The sequence below is a fragment of the Canis lupus genome, chromosome 24 (assembly GCF_048164855.1).
Source record: "Canis lupus baileyi chromosome 24, mCanLup2.hap1, whole genome shotgun sequence".
Taxonomy (NCBI): Eukaryota; Metazoa; Chordata; class Mammalia; order Carnivora; family Canidae; genus Canis; species Canis lupus.
The window spans coordinates 32,048,751-32,066,970 of record NC_132861.1 but is presented as its reverse complement, the minus strand read 5'-3'; the positions used below and the strand labels follow the sequence as shown (position 1 = coordinate 32,066,970).

Sequence of the window (18,220 nt, the reverse complement as noted above, 5' to 3'; positions counted from 1 at the left end):
CACCTCCAAACCCCCACTTCTCATCCGAATAGGAAAGCACCCATGAGGCTGCCCCACTCTGGCCAACCACACAGGGTGGGAGGCAGGGGTGGATGACCAGAATAACGAATGACCCCTGACAGCCTTTGGAGTTCACAGAGCTCGTTCCCACTGGTCCTGCAGTGTAACCTCAGCAGCGCTGCAAAGAAGTGAGAAGAAAACCCTTCTTCTGTAGGAACAACATGCTTATCATGCATGCCACGTGCCATGAACCCAGACCCTCAGGTCCCACGCTGGCCCATTTCAAAGGGAATCAGGAGTGCCTATGGCTATCTAAATGGTTGCCTGAATGTGCAGAGATAACAGAGGTCACATGCATGCCCAGGCTGGTATCAGGAATCCAAGCAAACCCGAACCATGTGGCTGCCTTTGCAGTCAAGGTTGCCTCTAGAGCTCCCCTCCCCCATCTTTTTCCTCCTCCCTCCCAGAGCTGAGAAGTCTGGAACTCCACAATCTGCTGCTCTGGAAAGGGGGGGTGGGGGGGAGGAGACAGTGAGTTGCCATGGTGATGGCAACCAATGAGAGATTCTCTGCTACGAGGGGAGGGGAGCACTCTGTCTGAGTCCCCTTTACTGACTAATAGGAGAGGGGGCTGGGACCAGCAGCATGAGGACAGGACATCACAACCTGAGGGCAGAGACCAAGGTGGGGGTAAAGGGAAATGCAGGAAACTGTCTTATTTCTAGAGTTATTTATCTACTATTTGAGTACTACGCTGTGGTGGACTAGATATATGTGTTTGTGTGGGTGGGCGTGGGTGTGTGATCAGTAAACCTCACTAAATCCCTGTGAGAAAGGGATTCGCCACCCCATTTATACAAGAAACAGAGTCAGAGAGTCAAGGTAACTTGCACACAGACTCCCATAAATCAGTGTGGCCTAGATTTGAATTGTTGGGACTTAATATTGGGAAGAGGGGGCTCCACCCTCCCAGCCTTACCATATGGGAGAGTCTCAGAACTTCCCCAAGATGGCATAAGGCAGTCCAATGATGGAACAGAGAAAGAAATACAGTCCCAGTGCCCAGCATGGAGTCCAAAGGATAAAGAGTGAGGAGAGAAGTCCTCTCACAAGGTCAAAGCCAGCAGGTCAAGAGGGTCGGGTCACCATCAGGGAACAGATGGAGGGGAAGGAGGTGGGTGGTGTGTTGCTTACTCCTCAAAGTCCAAAGCTGCCGTGAGCTCCACAGAGGAAGGTGGGTGAGCAGAGGCCAAGCCCGGGCCTGCTGCACCGGCTGTGGGGGAGCCAGCTGCCTATGATCGGTCCATTGAAATGCAGCAGCTGGACATTTGTCCAAGGGATGTGGGGCCTGGAAGGAGCAGATCTATTGAGGAGGTTGCTCTGCTGATTGCCATTTTCCACAGCTCAGAGGACACTGTGGCAATGACACTCGGAGGATCGCATGAGGCCATTCGCTGGACCCACGTGCTGCTGGGCTACACTGCGGAACTCCATTCACTTAGCTCTTCCAAGGGTGGAAGCATGACTAAGGTGTGGGAACGGGGGCTCTGCTTCTTCCTATTGATGTTGAAGTGTAGAAAGGAGTAGCATCGTAGAGGATGGATTATCCAGAAGCCAGGCATGCAAGGGTGGTCCCTGTTCAACGACTTGACTCACCGATAAATCACACGTATGGCCCCTGGGACCCAGAGGACAGTGCCCAGGCCCCAGAAGAGCCCCACCTGTCACAGAGGTAGTTCTATTATAAGGGCCAGCTGCACAGTCACCTTGGGGACCCTCAACAAAGCTCTAGTCATTTCCCAAACTTCAGGAAATACAGTCTTCATCTTGCACAAGAGTTCAGAATATCTGATCACTGCATGTGTAGCCTGCTACACTCATAGCAACGCGATTTTTGAAAACTGTATATTGTAAATGAGCTTTTATTTTCTGTCTTTATTTTAGGGAGAGACTAACGTTAGGGAGCTTTCTTTTATAAAATTTATTGAAGTGAACACTTCCAGCTATTTACTTAAAACAGAAACATGTACTATATAATTTTTAAAACATTTTAAAAATGTGAGCAATGAGGCTCTTATGCTTCGTGCACTCTCGTGATGTCAATGGCTTAGATCTTTTTTTCACCCAACCAAAACACAAAACTTAGGCAATTCAAATTTCGGCAGTGCTGGACTGACGAAGCTGTTTATTTATTAGATTCGTCAACTAAATTGTAACCGTGGTTAACACTTAGAACAACAATATATGATGTTTATAACAACAACATCTATCAATGAGGACTCCAACCTGTAAGTCACTTAGAACAGTGCCTGGTGCAAAGTATGTGCTCAATAAATATTAGCTATTACTGTGGTTGAATTCCAAAGTAGGCAACTCATGAGTTTGCAAGCAACCGAAGCCTGTTTCAAACTTAACCAAACATGAGTATTTATCAAAACTGAACAGGCAATACACACACACACAAACACACCGCAGAGAATAGGCAGGACAAGCATCCTGCCCCCAGAGGAAGGCGTTGTGGTAGGGACTATTGCAGGGGACCCAAGCCAAATAGTCACCTTCAGGATGTGGGCAAAGATCCATGTGAGACAGCTCCCTCGTAGTGGCATAGTCCATCACCAAGGCTCAATTAAAGGGAGCAAGACAGTTCAAAACCTCCCAAAGAAACAATGTGATGCCTTAACTCCCTGGTTTCACCAGGCCCTTAAGGAGATAACAGAGATGAAAATGTGAAGAGAGAAGCTGCTCTTACTTGCCAAGGTCACGTTCACAGTTGGAGGGGACTTGGGCACCACAGTTATCCACAACGTTAAGTGAAGCTTCCAGCAAGGAGGATGCTGCAGGTGATCCTTTGCCAGTATTTGAACATCACCGTCAAGGAAGTGACAGTGACAAACTGACTGGCTTAGCCAGAGGTGGGGACAATGCCTCTGAATTAAAGAGGAATAATGTCACAGCAGTGGGAGTAGCTTTGCTGCAGACTCCTTTTGTGACTGGAGATGAAGCTGTTAATGGGAGTGTAAATGCCACTGAACATGTCATCATTCCCCGGATTGGATGTGCCCTTGCTTGTATCATCACAGAGTTCAATGTGAGAGAGCGAAACTTCTATAGGTTAAAGAAAATACAGAAGAAGAAAAAGATTCTCCAGGAAAAATCTGAGCAGGACGTGGCACAGCAGAAGGTAGCTGGAGAGGGGATGGAGCCCACTAATCTGCTGGCTGGAGAGAAGCGCAAAAATCTGTTCAGATAGTCTTTCCTGCTTTGTCTCATTCAGAAGCCCTTGCGTGGAGCATCTTAAGTCGGAGTCTAAGTTTGGTATGGGTGGCTCTTTATTGTTTGGTCTAGGAATTTCACAGGTTGTAAAAATGTCCCCAGTGTCCATTTATGGGATTACCTTTGCACAACCGTAATTCCACAATTTATCACAGAAGAGATTTGTAGAACCAACCGACCTGCCCAAGAACCTGTAGAATTTATTCTGTGCGAGTATTGCCCCAGTCCGTGTACTTCTGTGTTACAAATGATCTGCTTTCCAGGCACATTGAGGAGATTCCCCTTGAGAAACAGCAGTGGCCTCAGGGTGACACATGTTGGCCAACTATGGCTCACACACCCTGGCACCATTGTCTGAGACTATTGTCTGAGACCTTGTGTGACTGTGGCAGTGGCATCTCTCTCTGAAAGCCTGGGGGGCATAGTCAGTTAAGCCTCGACTCTTGGTTTTGGCTCAGGTCACGATCTCAGGGTTGTGGGATCCAGTGCCACCACTCAGTAAGTCCACTTCAAGCATGGACTTGGGTGGCTCCTATGTCATCAGCAGGAAGGGCTCCCAGCTCAGCGGGGAGTCTGTTTGAGATGCTTTCCCTCCCCATCTGCCCCTTCCACCACTTGGGTGTACGTTCTCTCTCTCTTTCTCTCTCTTGCTTTCGCTCTCGCTGTCTCTCTAAAAATGAATAAATAAATATTTTTTAAATGAGTTCTTCCTCTTTTTTTTTTTTACTTGTTGCTAAGAATAACAGTCACGTGCTTATGCTCAGATCTGCACATGGGATTGTCATCCAAAAAGATCTTTCTCTGCAGACTTGAAGAAGTGGATAGCCTTCCTTCCCACCCACACCCTCACACCCCTCTTCATATATCAGTGTTTTACAGATAAGCTTAATGAGATGATTGTTGGAATTTGGGAGTAGTAATAAATACAGGATTGCCAAGGGAAAAAAAAAAAAGAAAGAAAATGGGCAAAAGATATAAAGAGACATTTCATCAATGAGAATATACAGACAACAAATATACACCAAAAAAAAAAAAAAGTTTAACATTATTAGGGATAAGGGAGATGCAACGTAAGGTCGCAATGAGATTAGAACAATTAAAATAAAAAATGGCAATATCGAATCTGGTGATGATGAAGAGAATCTGGAACTCTCATACATAGCTGGAGTGACTGTAAAATGGCATAGCCACTCCATAGTTTCTTGGAAAAAAAGAAAACCAACAACACACACACTCAACATACAACCCGTCAATTGCACTCCCCAGCATTCTTCCCAGAAAAATGGAAACCTGTTCACACAAAATGGGTAGTACACAAATGCTCATAGCAGCTTTATTTGTAATAATTCCAAACTGTAAACAACCAAAGTGTCTCTGGAGAGGTGACTAGTTAAACGAATATAGTAGACCCATGCCCGGAATACTAGTCTGCAATAGCAGTGGATGGACGATTAATATATATAACAACTTGGGTGCATCCCAAAGAATTACACTAAGTTAAAAAAAAAAAAAAGTCAGCCTCAGGATGACTGGGTATCTCAGTAGTTGAGCGTCTGCCTTGGCTCAGGGCATAATCCCAGGTCGGGGGATCGAGTCCCACATTGGGCTTCCTGTGAGGAACCTGCTTCTCCGTCTTTCTATGTCTCTGCCTCTCTCTGTGTGTCTCTCACGAATAAATAAATCAATAGATCTTTTAAAAAATTCAGCTTCAAAAGGCCACAGATCGTGATTCCACTTGCAGAATATTCTCAAAATGAGAGTTATAGAGGTGAAAAACAGATTGGTAGCTGCCAGGGATTAGGAACGGTAGGAAGAGGGGTGACTACACAGAGGTGGTAGTAAGAAGATGCTTATAGGATGGACTAGTTCTGTGTCTTGACTGCAGATCTATACATGTGGCAAAATGGCACACGTTATACCAACGTCAATTTCCTGATCTGATATTGTACTATAGTTACGTAAACTATAACCATGGGGGAAACAGTGAGGGGTCCATGGGACTTTTCTGGACTATCCTGGCAACTTTCTCCAGATCTAGAGTTATTTCAGTATTAAAAGATGGTTTGGGGGGTGGGGAGCTTTTTTGGTGTTTGTTTGTTTGTTTGTTTTAAGGCAGGAGGAGTGTCAGGCATATTTCACCAAACCCAAAGCAAAGAGTGCAACACTTCTCTAAAAATTCAAGAACCAGAGGGATCCCTGGGTGGCTCAGCAGTTTAGCACCTGCCTATGGCCCAGGGAGTAATCCTGGAGTCCCGGGATCAAGTCCCACATCAGGCTCCCTGCATGGAGCCTGCTTCTCCCTCTGCCTGTGTCTCTGCTTCTCTCTCCCTCTCTGTATCTCTCATGAATAAATAAATAAAATCTTAAAAAAAAACAACAACAGAAAAGCAATCACTAATCAGTTTCTGTGTCTCCCTGTTTCTCTGTGTCTCTTTGTCTCTCTCTCTCTCTCTCTGTCTCTCTCCGCTCTCTGCAAAGCCACTTCCTTCTTTTTTTTTTCACTTCCTTCTTTGTAAAGTACTGTCTCCACTGCTTCATGCATGTGGCTGCTTCACAGCCATGAAGGACCCCGTTGCCTTCTGATGGAGCTGCTACCCTTTGCGGGTATCACTGGATACCTGACGAGGCCATGGCCGTTGCATGCTGACTCTTGCGACACTGGTTATCTGGTGGAGCCACTCTATGTCCTGCCCCTTGGGGCCATGGCCTTGTCCGGGGCCCTCCAGAACCACTCCTGGGGCGAGACTGGGAGGAACTGGCTGTGGGGGGTGAAAACCTTCTGAATGAAGCCAGCAGCCTCTGAGCTTGGATCTGGGCTTGCCTTGGGGACTGAGAAGCCCTGCACAGTGGATCTGTGTTGCTCTAAAGATCCTGTGAGGTTTCCCTGGCAGCATGGTGCCTGTAAGACCTCAATGCACAGCCCTGATTTAATTTAGGGAGACTTGATTTGCTCGAAGCCTTTTCTAGACAGCTTGTTAAACTGGACAGGCAGAGACAGGCCACATCTGTGCGGGCTTCATGTTCTTAGAAGGAGCCCTGAGGGCTGTGCCTGGGTTCTTCGTTGAGTGTGTTTCTCCCCAGGATGTGGAGGGCAGTGGAGATGGTCTGCTTTCCCTCATCAGCTGATGGAGCACCCCAGGTGTGCCTCCCGGCACCAGGCATCACCCCCGCTGCCCAGCCAGAGGACACAGCAGATCGACTTGGAAAAAGCCTCAAAGGATCAGGCCTCCCAGACACCCTTGGCGTGTCGCACGTGTCCTCCTTCCCAGTCCCAGGATCGCCCTGTTTCAAAATTGCTGCTCTGCATTGAGTTCTCCATGTGGGTCCCTGTGCGGCATCAAGTGCTACCGCTCAGTAAGTCTACTTCAAGAGCGGACTTGGCTCCTGTGTCATCAGAGAAAGGGCTCCGGGGAGCGCAGAGGCATAAGTGGCCTGTCGCCCCTTCCGCTGTAAGCGGGAAGCTGCACCTGGCTCATGTCTCCATGCACCTTACCGGGTCCCAGGAGCCAGGGCAGTCGGACATCCCTCCGTGTGGCCTCTCAAGCCTGCTGAAGCCTCAGCCTCGAGGTGAAAATTGTCCAAGGCCCAGAACACTGACACTAACCTCAGCAGGTCTTTCAGCCCCTGCTCCACTATGTTCCACTGGAATACTCCTCCCTGTCCCAGGACGGGGGATCCGGATGCTTTCCAAGCCCAGAGGGCCCACCTAGGTGCTGGGTGAATCTTTGCGTCCCCGGATGCCAGGCTGCATCTTCCCCCTACCGTCACCCCCCAGTTAGGGCTGCAGATTAACAGGAAACTCCTCCAAGTCACCTCAAGCATAAACAGGAAGTTCATTCAAGTTTATAGGAATTTCACATGGAAACCAACACAAAGGGCCAGCTGTGCTGGGACTGGAAACTGGAAGCCAGCAGCATCTGAGCAGCCTTCCCCCCTCCCTCCCTCCCTCCCCATCCCTCTCTATCTCTTTCCCTCCTTCCCTCCCTCCCCCTTCCTCCTCTTCTCACCTTCCTTGTCCTCTCTCCTCCCTCCTCCTCCCTCCTCTTCTCCCCCTCCCTGTCTCTCTCCCTCCCTCTCTCCCCTCCCTCCTCTTCCCTCTCTCTCTCTCCCTCCTCTCCTCTCCCTCCCTCCCCCTCCCTCCTTTTCTCTCCCTCCCTCCTTCCCCCTCCCTCCTCTTCTCACCCTCCCTGTCTCCCTCCCTCTCTCCCCTCCCTCCTCTTCCCTCCCTCCCCCTCCCTCCTCTTCCTTCCATCCCCCTTCCTTCCCTCCCTGTCTCTCTCCTTTCCTCCCTCCCTCTTCTCTCCCTTTCTCCCTCCCTCTGTGCCTCCCCTCTCTGTATGTGGGTGTGCCTCTTGCCCCTAGCACCCATGCTTACTCTGGTCCACATTTGTCTCCATCTACAAGGCTATTTCTTCCATCCCCATGACAGACTCTGCTTTCTAAGCACTGGCCATCCCATGTTTCTTTTTTTTTTTTTTTCATCCCATGTTTCTTAAGGCGAGAGACTGAGCCCCTCTTTCAATCCCAATTCCAAATATCCAGGCCAGAGAATCCATTTGGCCCAGTTTCAATCAGGTGTGTGTGTCTTATGTCAAGGACGGGCCAGGGGCTGGGTTGCATGGTATGAATCTGCATGGGTTCTGTTCTCAGAGGGTGGCATTGTGGAGAGCTGAGACATCCCACACGGGTACCCACCAGGTTGCCGACCAGTCATAAAATAGCAACATTGTGCTCACTGCAAAACTGTCTCTGAACAAAAAGCTAATTGCCAACTGCAGAACACTTACACTGGATTAGGCAAAAAAATTTTAAAAAGCTGGGGACAGGAGAATATTTGCTTTCTGCATATCTTGACCCTAGCACTAAAGCTGTTTCTTCCCCCAGTATAGGACTCCCAGGGGCTGAACCCCTCAGAGAGATGCCTTCTGGGTGTCACAGCAAGGAGCTAATAGGTGTACCTCTAGTACAGGCTGTCAGAAGGGCTAGAGTCCGGCAGAGGTGATAGCAGTCAGGCACCCAGTTCTGCCTGTTGCATGCCTGTCTGTACATGGAAGGTGCTGGAATGAGGAGATGGAATCACTTCTGGGGTCATCCTGGCAGATTCCCTCCTGGCCCCACTCAGGAATACAGAGAGATGGAAGCTGGGAGGGTGTGGAGGCAACTAGTACCTCCCCTATGGAATTTAGGTTTAAAGGACGGAAGGGACTTGGAAGACTATAAAAAAGGCAGAAAAGGAAAAAAATACATACAGTCTTGCCACAATGACAAAAAGCCACGGTGAATTTCATTCATGTAGTTTAGAATCTGCTTCATGCTGCTCAATGTCTTCAAAAATATATTAGATCAATGAATAGTCCAAATTCAAGCAAAGTAATCTTGAAGATATATGAGCCCATGAAAAATCAATTTGTATCCAAATCCAAGGAAATTAGAAATGCCCATAAGCAGAATGCCAATAACATTTTTATATTCTAGCAAAATAAATAAGACATCAAAGGAAAATGGAACATAAAATGGAGGAGCAGCGATGGAGGAAGAGGACAGGGATTTTGAGCTAATCAGAAAATACAATCAGGAAGATTATATTTCGATGTGTTTACTTTCCAAAGAGAATAAATATTGGCTTGGAAACAACTCATATTTTACACTGACTTTCTTATTTTCTAGAAAGAAATTGGCTTTTTCTTATGTAGACAGATTTTTCTTGATTAAACTTGAATTGTCGTGTACAATTTCATTTCTATGAAGCTCTAGGAAAGATAAATCTCATCTGGAGGATAGAAAGCAGATCGGGGTTGCCTGGGGCAGGGCAGAGGTGGGGATTATCTGGGGGAAGGACAAGGGAACTTTGGGTGACAGAAATATTCCATACCTTGATTGTGGTAGTGACAGGTGTGGGTTTATGTATTTGTCAAAACCCACTGACTTTAAAATGAGTTTATTTTATTGTTGGTAAATCATACCTCAATAAATCTGATTAAACAACAACAACACTGTGTGGGAATGGCAAAAACAATTATTGTAAAGAACAGTATCTTGACCGAAGGTGGGGCACTGGTGGGTGTGTCCTCCTGCAATCCAGACAGGTGAGCCCCTTCTCTCTCCACAAAGGTAAGGAAGGACAGGGAGGGTCAAGAGAGACTGTCTAAAGGAGAAGGTGATGCGCTCTTGTTTGGATGAGGGACCAGGGTGGAGGGCAGGGGTAGGGAGGGCATTTCAGGTCAAGAGAACAGCATGGGTAGGGCACTGGCTTTCCTGAGTGGTGTATTCAGTGAACTATAATAGTAAAATCAAAACGCAGTTGAACAAACACAACTTGTAACAGGCAACTAATGCTCCTGGATGAAAACACCAGCCAATCTTGTGGCTTTGCTGCAGACTCTCTTCTCAGTTCCTAAAGCAGCCTTAATTCAACAATTAGTATGTCCCAGGGCACCCGGGGGGCTCAGTCAGTTAAATATCTGACTCTTGATCCCAGCTCAGGTCTTGATCTCAGGGTTGTGAGTTTAGGCCCTGCGTTGGGCTCCACGCTAGGTGTGGAACCTACTTAAAAAAAAAAAATTAGTATGTCTCACAAAGATTTCCAATTTTGTTAGAAGTTACCACTTCTGTCTCCCTCCATCCTGGGGGTGTTTGGGGCTGGGGTCAGCTCCTCTTCAGCACCCCGCCTTCCTTTCTTCCCCTCCTGCCAGAATGGGAGTGGGGCGTGGGGGGAGAAGGATGTCTCAGTCATGGTGATGAACTGGTCTTCTCTGGGCCTTGCAGGTGTTCAGAGCTGACTTCTTCCTTTGGAGCACTCTGGAGGGCTCTTCAGAGAGCCCCCACCCCATTTCTGGCCTTTCTTGCTTGCAGCTCCCTTATAGTGGGTAGTTGGGTGGGTGCCTCTGTAACTGATTGCTCTAGCAGCTCCTGGGGAGAGGAGGTACACACCAGCTTCTCTGTGTTAGGGCCCTCTCCCCTCAAGGCGGCCCCTTTGGGTGGAATCGGAGACAAACTCCAGGAAGCTCATCACACTGGCCACATCAGGTGCTCAGGAGCTTCTCACATGCACTTTTTTCTGACAAGCCTGTGGGCTCAGGCTATTCCTGATGCAGCAACCTCTCTCCTCTGCCATCAGAGCTATCCACCAAGCGTGGACCCTCACAGTCTGACTTCTCAAGCATTACCAAGATGCCAGCCCACTGTAACCTCTGGCATCCAGTAGGAAGTGCTCCAGGTGTCCCCTAAGAAATTCCTGTCCTTGGTCTTGGGATAAGAGAAAGGCATGTCCTTCATTCTCCATGGTGGAAGCATGGAGCTGGAGGGATTGGGAGAGAGGGCGGAGCCCACAGCATCCCAACAAGGCTCCTCAAAGAAATCCTCCTTCTTTTTTTTTTACAATCAATTTTTTTATTGGAGTTCAATTTGCCAACATATAGCATAACACTCAGTGCTCATCCTGCCAAGTGCCCCACTCAGTGCCCATCAGAAATCCTCATTCTAACCTCAGTCCTACCCTTTGGTTTCTCAACTTCTCTTAAAGGTTAGAAGAAGGTGGTCAGCTGAGGGTGGCAAAACAAGGTATCAGTCCCCTTTATATAACTTGCATCTGGGTCTCACCTCCTCACCTTAACATGAAAGAGTGTTTGGCTCTATTTCCTTGGAATCTCAGCCTGAAACAACACCAGCAACATTGCTACATACCGATTCCTATGTGGCTTGGCTTCTCTGCTAGGTTCTTTTTTTTTTTTTTAAGATTTTATTTATTTATTCATGAGAGACACAAAGGGAGAGAGAGGCAGAGACACAGGCAGAGGGAGAAGCAGGCTCCATGCAGGGAGCCCGAGGTGGGACTTGATCCTGGGACTCTAGGATCAGCCCTGGACCGAAGGCAGGCGCTAAACTGCTGAGCCACCCAGGGATTCCTTCTGCTAGGTTCTTGACGTAGATTATCTCATTTAATTTTCGGAATCAACCTATATGGCAGGAATAGCTATTATCACATTACAGATAAAGTAACTGAGTCTCAAGGAGATAACTAGCTTGACCAAGGTCACATCGCTATGTATAGAAGCCAGACAGCAATGAGCCAAGGTTTTCTGGCTCCAAGACTCTGTGCTACACCAAATGTTTTGTTTAGGTTAATATTATGAAAACAAAATCCATAAATCCAAAAGGCTTCAAGTAAGCTACAATCCAGACAGTGTAGGGAGTGACCTCCTTCTTCCTCTGGGCCACCCTCTCCTGCTTATCCTTCCTGTCCCCTCTATAGGACGCCCTCTGCCTCCCCCACCCCCCACTCCTCTCTGGCCTCAGACAGAATGTTGACACCAAAGTTCACAATGTATTTTACTGCCCTGTCTTTCCATTAGACTGTGAGCTTCTTGAGGGCAAGGACTGATGGACTTGTTATTCTCTGTGGATCTCACTGCCTAGGAGTCTCAAAAACTATGGGATTAAGGAATCCATGAATAAACCATGAACAAATGACAAGAAACGAACTGGCCTCAGAAATCCCGATCCTCATACAAGAACTTGGTCATAGCACTTGATGCAAGGGTTTTGTAGTGTTCTCTGGGAGGGAGAAAGGATGTGGGGATTCAAGCCTCCAGCCTGTAAAATGACAGGGTTGAGCCAGGTCACATCTAAGGCCCTTTGGCTATCATTGTGGCTCTTTTTTTAAAAGATTTTATTTGGTTATTTGAGGGGGGGGCGGAGAGGGACAAGCAGACTCCATGTTGATCACAGAGCCCAACACTGGGCTGGATCCCAGGACCCTGAGATCATGACCTGAGCTGAAATCAAGAGTCGGTCCTTTAGCCAACTGAGCCACCCAGGTGCTCCTCACTGTGGCTCTAAAGGAGCTCAGAGAGAAGAAAAAGATAGTTCACTGTCTCTGTCTGCTCCCTTCTTTCCTTTGACTGAGTGGTACCTCTCAACAAAACACAGGTACAGGTATTAGGATAATCTGGCAGGATGTAAGCCCAGGATATACCAGAAACGTCCCAGGAAGAAGAAAGCCGAGGATGAATTTGGGGCACAGAGACAGTAGATGGCTTCATTCTAAGGCACCAGAAGCAAATTTGTACTACTTTGTGGGTTATGTGTTCAAGTTCTGAACAACTACCCTCCTGATGAACTGTTAAAATCTGTCATAATTTAAGATGCCTTCATGGATAATGAGGAAGGCTATAGAAAAGTACACAGGAAAGTCCACCAGGCCAAAGGGAATAGGACCCAACTCAGAGGTCTTCCACAGGTCTTACTTCACCATTTCCCTAACAGAGCTCATCTAGAGATGGAGAGATCGGAAACCACTGTCAACACCATGTTTAATGTTTATAAAACATCACGAGCCACCTCTGGGCATTTACCTCAGCCTGAATTTCAGCTCCCCATTTTGGGCCTTCTTCAGCCTGTGGGCATGCACTCTCCACCTGGAGAGAGGCTTACTAGTAATGGGCACAGTGAATGTTGTCCCTGGGGGGAGGACTCAAGTCACAGAAAGCATGACATCATCCTGGCTGCTGAGACACTGAGGACTCCAATGATGCCCTCAGCTCCCCTGGGATGACTCCAAGGCCCATGAGTGGCTATAATTCTTTAAGTAATGAGCATCATGGCTGTGGAAGTCAAGCCATTATTGTCATTCTGTCCTCATACAGAGAATAACCTCACTGGGCTACGGGCTAGGGGAAAAGAAAAAGGAAAAATCTGTTCCCGATCATACCTTCACCCTCCTTTAAAACCTTCAGTGGCTCCCCAGCACCTACAAGAAAAAGTCCAAACCTCTCTGTGTGTCTCTAAGGCCTTCCATGCACAACACTCTCCCCTCTTGCACCACACACACACACACACACACACACACACACACACACACACATTGAACTCCTTTCAAGCTGTAACAAAATAGAGTTGGTTCCCCCAAAGATGCCACACCATTTCCAGCTACTCACCTTTGAATACACCAACCTTCCTCATGGGTGGGGTGACTTCCCACCATCTCTCCGTCTGGCTAGCTCCTATTTATCTTTTTAAATCCCAGTACACTTGTCATCCCTTCTGGGAGGCTTCCTCTGACTCAGGAAATAGTGATTCTCACCCTGTGTTTCCCAAAGCACCTGATAGAGACAACTATTTAGAACAGCTAACATGAGAGCTGAATATGAATCAATACTTTTTTAAAGGGGAACCCAGAGGGAGAGTGGAATTCTTAAATTAGAGGAAGCATGCACAATTTCAGATATGGAAGTATGAACATATTTACTTATTTTATCTTCACATTTGAAAGCATTATTTGCTTTTTACATTTGATTCTACAATCTACCTAATATATTTTTATAAATCATATAGGATTTTGACTGGGAATGTGTTGCATCTTTCGAACAATTGGGGGAGAATTGACATCTTAATATTGATTAAATATTACAATCCATGCACATGGTATATTTGCTATTTATTTAGATCTTCAATTTTCTTAAAATGCTTTTTTTAAATCACAAGGATTTATTTATTTTTTCAAGTTTCAAATGTTTTATACTTTTCTGTGTACAGTCTTCAACATATTTTGTTATTTTTATTCCTCAATATTTAATTTTTCAATATGACTGAAATATCTTTTGTTGAAAATGTCTTTTGTGGGATTCCTGGGTGGCTCAGTGGTTGAGCATCTGCCTTTGGCTCAGGGTGTGATTCCACAGTCCTAGGATCAAGCTCCACATCAGGCTCCCTGCATGGAGCCTGCTATTCCCTCTGCCTATGTCTCTGCCTCTCTCTGTGTGTCTTTCATGAATAAACAAATAAAATCTTAAAAAAAAAAAGGAAAATGTCTTTTGCTTAACTTCATATTTTAGTTTCTTACCAGACTCATTTGTTAATAATTTATGTGTAAAATATTTTGATTTACCTACACAAATAATTGTACCACCTATAGATACTGAGTTGTATCTTTTTTCTTTTCAATCCTTATGCCTCTTATTTCTTTATCTTGCCTGTCCCATTGTCTAGAACCTCCAAAAAGATGCTGAATAGAAGTAGTAATTGTGGTCATCTTTGTCCTATTCCTAACTTCAAGAAAAAGGCTTTTAACATTTCATCATTAAGTATGTGTTTCCTCTAGGTTTTTGCATATTCTCAATTATTAGATTAAATTTTTTTGTTTCTGTTCCCAGTTTTCAAAGAATTTTCTAATAAATGGCTGTTGAATTTTATCTGATGATTTTTCTGCCCTTCTGAGATGATCATACATTTTTTTCTCTTGTTAATGGGATGAAATAATTGATTCTGAAACTTTAAAAGCCAGGAATGAAATAAATTCCTGAAATAAACTTATAAATGAAATTGTTCTATAATTATCTTTCTTATAATATCCCTTTTAGGTGTTGATTTGTAATGTCAATTTCATAAAAGGAGTGAGGAGTGTTAGTTATCTTTTCCAGTAAACTAAAGATAGGGGGAAACTGGCTGCCTCAGTCAATGGCATGTGTGACTCTTGATCTTGGGGTTGTGAGTTCAAGCTGCACATTGGGTATAGAGATTACTTAAGTAAATAAAATAAATCTTAAAAAAGAAAACTGAAGACAGCTACTAAAACTACAAGAAGCATAAGTAGTTTGCAAATTTCTAGAGGAAAAAAATGCAAAAAAAATGCACTTTATACAGCAAAATATGGGGAGAAAATAAAACAAAGAAATGTAAAACACATAAAACAGGGTGTCAGTAAAAATAAATTTTAGACTTTTCTATTAAAAACAAATCTGAAAAGTCTCATTTTATTAATTTATTGCAGATATATCTTTTAAAAATGACACAGAAAGTTAAAACTAAAAGGATGAACCAGTATAAAGTGGACAAATGGACACAAAAATAAAATAGAGTAGCAATATTATGTCAGATAAAATATAATTCAACAGGAAGTATGAATAGTGTGCATTAGTTATCTAGTGTGAAAAATATTACTTCAAAACTTAAAATGACAAACATTTATTATCTGACACAGTCTCTGAGAGTCAGTAACCCAGGAGTGGCTTAGCTGGGTGGTTCTGGCTCTAGGTTTCTTGAGGTGTTGCAGGTAAGGTGTCAGCTGGGGCTGTGATCATCTGAAGGTTTGACTGTGGCTGGAGGATCTACTTCCATGAATGTCCTGGAGACACAGCAAAGCAAGTGACCCAAGAGAGGGAGAGGAACCAGGATGGAAGCTTCAGTGCTTTTATATTTTCCAAGGTTGCACAACATCATTTCTGCTTTATCTTATTTTAGAATTGAATTGCTGAGTCTGGCACACACTTAGGGGAATTAGATCCCTCCCTTCAAAAGAGGAGCATGAAAGAATTTATAAAACCTTTTTAAAATCCCTACCTGAAGCACAGAATATTTTTTAAATGGTTATATATAAAACTACAAAGAAATCATCAACAGTTACAAACTGCAAAAATTATACAGGCCTCATTTTTTTTACTTCAAAGAATAAAAACAGCTTAAGTAATGTTTATAGTCAGATGACCATAAGACCTAAAATAAAAAACTTCCCAATAATGAAAAAGAAACATAAACATTCATACAAACACAGATATATAGTAAAATATAAAAATTACAAAATTTTAAATATCATAAAATATAAAATCATAAAGATTATAAAAATGAAGAAGCAGTAAAAACAGGGTATAAATTTAAGCTTGTTATGCCAATTGTTACAAATGGGCTAACCTTGCTTAATAAAAGGAAGCAACTTAAAGATTTGATAGTTACGTGTAAGGATGGTTACTGTCATATCATTTGTAATAGAAAATATTAGAAATAACCTTAATTTTTTAAATGATGTAAATAAATTATAAATTCCATACAATGGCTCTTGAAAAAGTGAGGTAACTCTTATGTGTTTGTTATATAAGATAAAATCTTCAAAATATATTTTTAAAAAGATGAAGATATTTATAATCTGTGACAATTTTGTGGTTTAAAAAAAAAAGATGTGTTTTTGTTATTTTAGTATATCTCTGGAAAGACCCATAATAAACCAGATAATAGTGCTTGTCTATGGAAAGAAGACATAGATGTTTGGGACTGAGAGAAGAGGGAAACCTAACTTGTACTGTCTTCCTTTTGAATTTTGCATTTATACCCAAGTGAATACTACTAATTTTTAAATTTTTGATAAAGAAATTTTAATACGATTTTATTTAAAACTTTAATTGAACTAAAATAATAAAAATTTAATGAAGAACAGATCAATTAAACTGAATTGACTAAGTATTCTATAAGATATTTTTTAAGTAGTCAAGGAATTGTCTCCAATAATGGCTCTGGTTCTGTAAACTTTCCAGGAACATACTACACAAAACTCTTCCACAGCACAGAAAAAAAATAGGAAAGTTGGCCAGATGCACTACAAAAGTACATGAACACTGAAACAATAGCCTGTCAAAACAGCATAATAATAATACACCCACTATGTCCCTATGAAAAAAGAGTCAAGAAAATACTGTCAAGATGAAATTAGAGATCTTGCAAATGGATTAGAAAAAGACAAACATCCTGATATAAAAAATAGGGAAAGAAGACAGATAATTCAGAAAAGAAATATAAAAGGCCACTGAATACATGAAAACATGATGAAAAAAATAAAAAAATAAAAACACGATCAACATCACTAATAATGAAGAAAATGAATAAAAAAAGATTCATGAGCTATCATTTTGTACTAGATTATCAAAGATGTAAGAGATTGGAAACATCCAAGTTTGTTTAGGGTATAAAGAACTGCAGTCTCATAGACTATTTACATTTCTGGAGAGCAGTCTGAGAACATGTATTTTAATGTTTGACACGGGAATTTCACTTCTAGGAATTTCTCCTTAAGCAATTCCCTGGACAAGTGTCCTATAATACTTGTAGCTGCAGCATTTTCAATAGTGGCCTGGGCACTTTAAAAATAAATTATGATATATCCATACAATACAATTCCTTGCAGCCAGTAAAAATGATGGCATAGATCCATATACTGGTGTACTTAGAGATTTCCATTTAGTTGAAAAGTTTTGTTTAAAGATTTTATTTATTTATTCCTGAGAGACACACAGAGAGAGAGAGAGAGAGAGAGAGAGAGAGAATGAGAGAGAGAGAGAGGCAGAGACACAGGCAGAGAGAGAAACAGGTTCCATGCAGGGAGCCTGATGTGGGACTCGATCCCTGCTCTCCAGGATCATGCCCTGAAAGGCAGGCTCTAAACCACTGAGCCACCCAGGGATCCCCTAGTTGAAAAGTTTTGCAGTTATTAAATACTGTGCATTTGAAAACTATTTAATAACAAAAGTCTCACAGCAGGGGGATTTAAAAAGCCGCAAAGAAAACGTAGCGTGAGTTCATTTCTATAATATCCCACACTATTGAGTTTAAAAGTACAGGAAAGGATTACATCGAAATGTCTAAGAGGTGGTGGAATTTGGGGTCATTGTACAATTTTCTGAATAAACCTACGTACTTCTATACTTTAAAATATTGCATCTGCACCTTTAGCTGGAAAACCTGGCACTATCTGTTCTTTTATTTATTTATTTTTTTAAGATTTTATTTATTTATTTATTTATTTATTTATTTATTTATTTATTTATTCATGAGAGACACAAAGAGACAGAGACAGAGGCAGAGGGAGGAGCAGGCTCATGCAGATTGATCCCAGGACCCAGGGATCAGGATCTGAGCCAAAGGCAGGCGCTCGACCCCTGAGCCGCGCAGGTGCCCCCGGCCCCACTGCTCTAACGGTGTAGCTCTAACTCCACTTCCTCACTCCCCAAGGCTGGCAAAGGCAGCCCAATAAGAGGCACCGCTGTCTTCTGCGCGCTCCTAGGGTTAGGGAAGCGTTAATTAACTCCTTAAAGAACTCCTCAGGCCCGGAGGCTCAGCTGACTTGCGATTGGCTGATGATGACATCATGCCAGTAGCAGGAGCCAATAGCAGCGTCCTTGCT

At 43.8% G+C, this 18,220-nt stretch overlaps 1 pseudogene; it reads left to right on the top strand.

Annotated features, from left to right (window-relative positions):
• The first annotated feature begins 552 nt into the window (after positions 1-552).
• LOC140615982 (V-type proton ATPase subunit D pseudogene) lies at positions 553-3,974 on the top strand (annotated as a pseudogene).
• Positions 3,975-18,220: the final 14,246 nt, after the last annotated feature.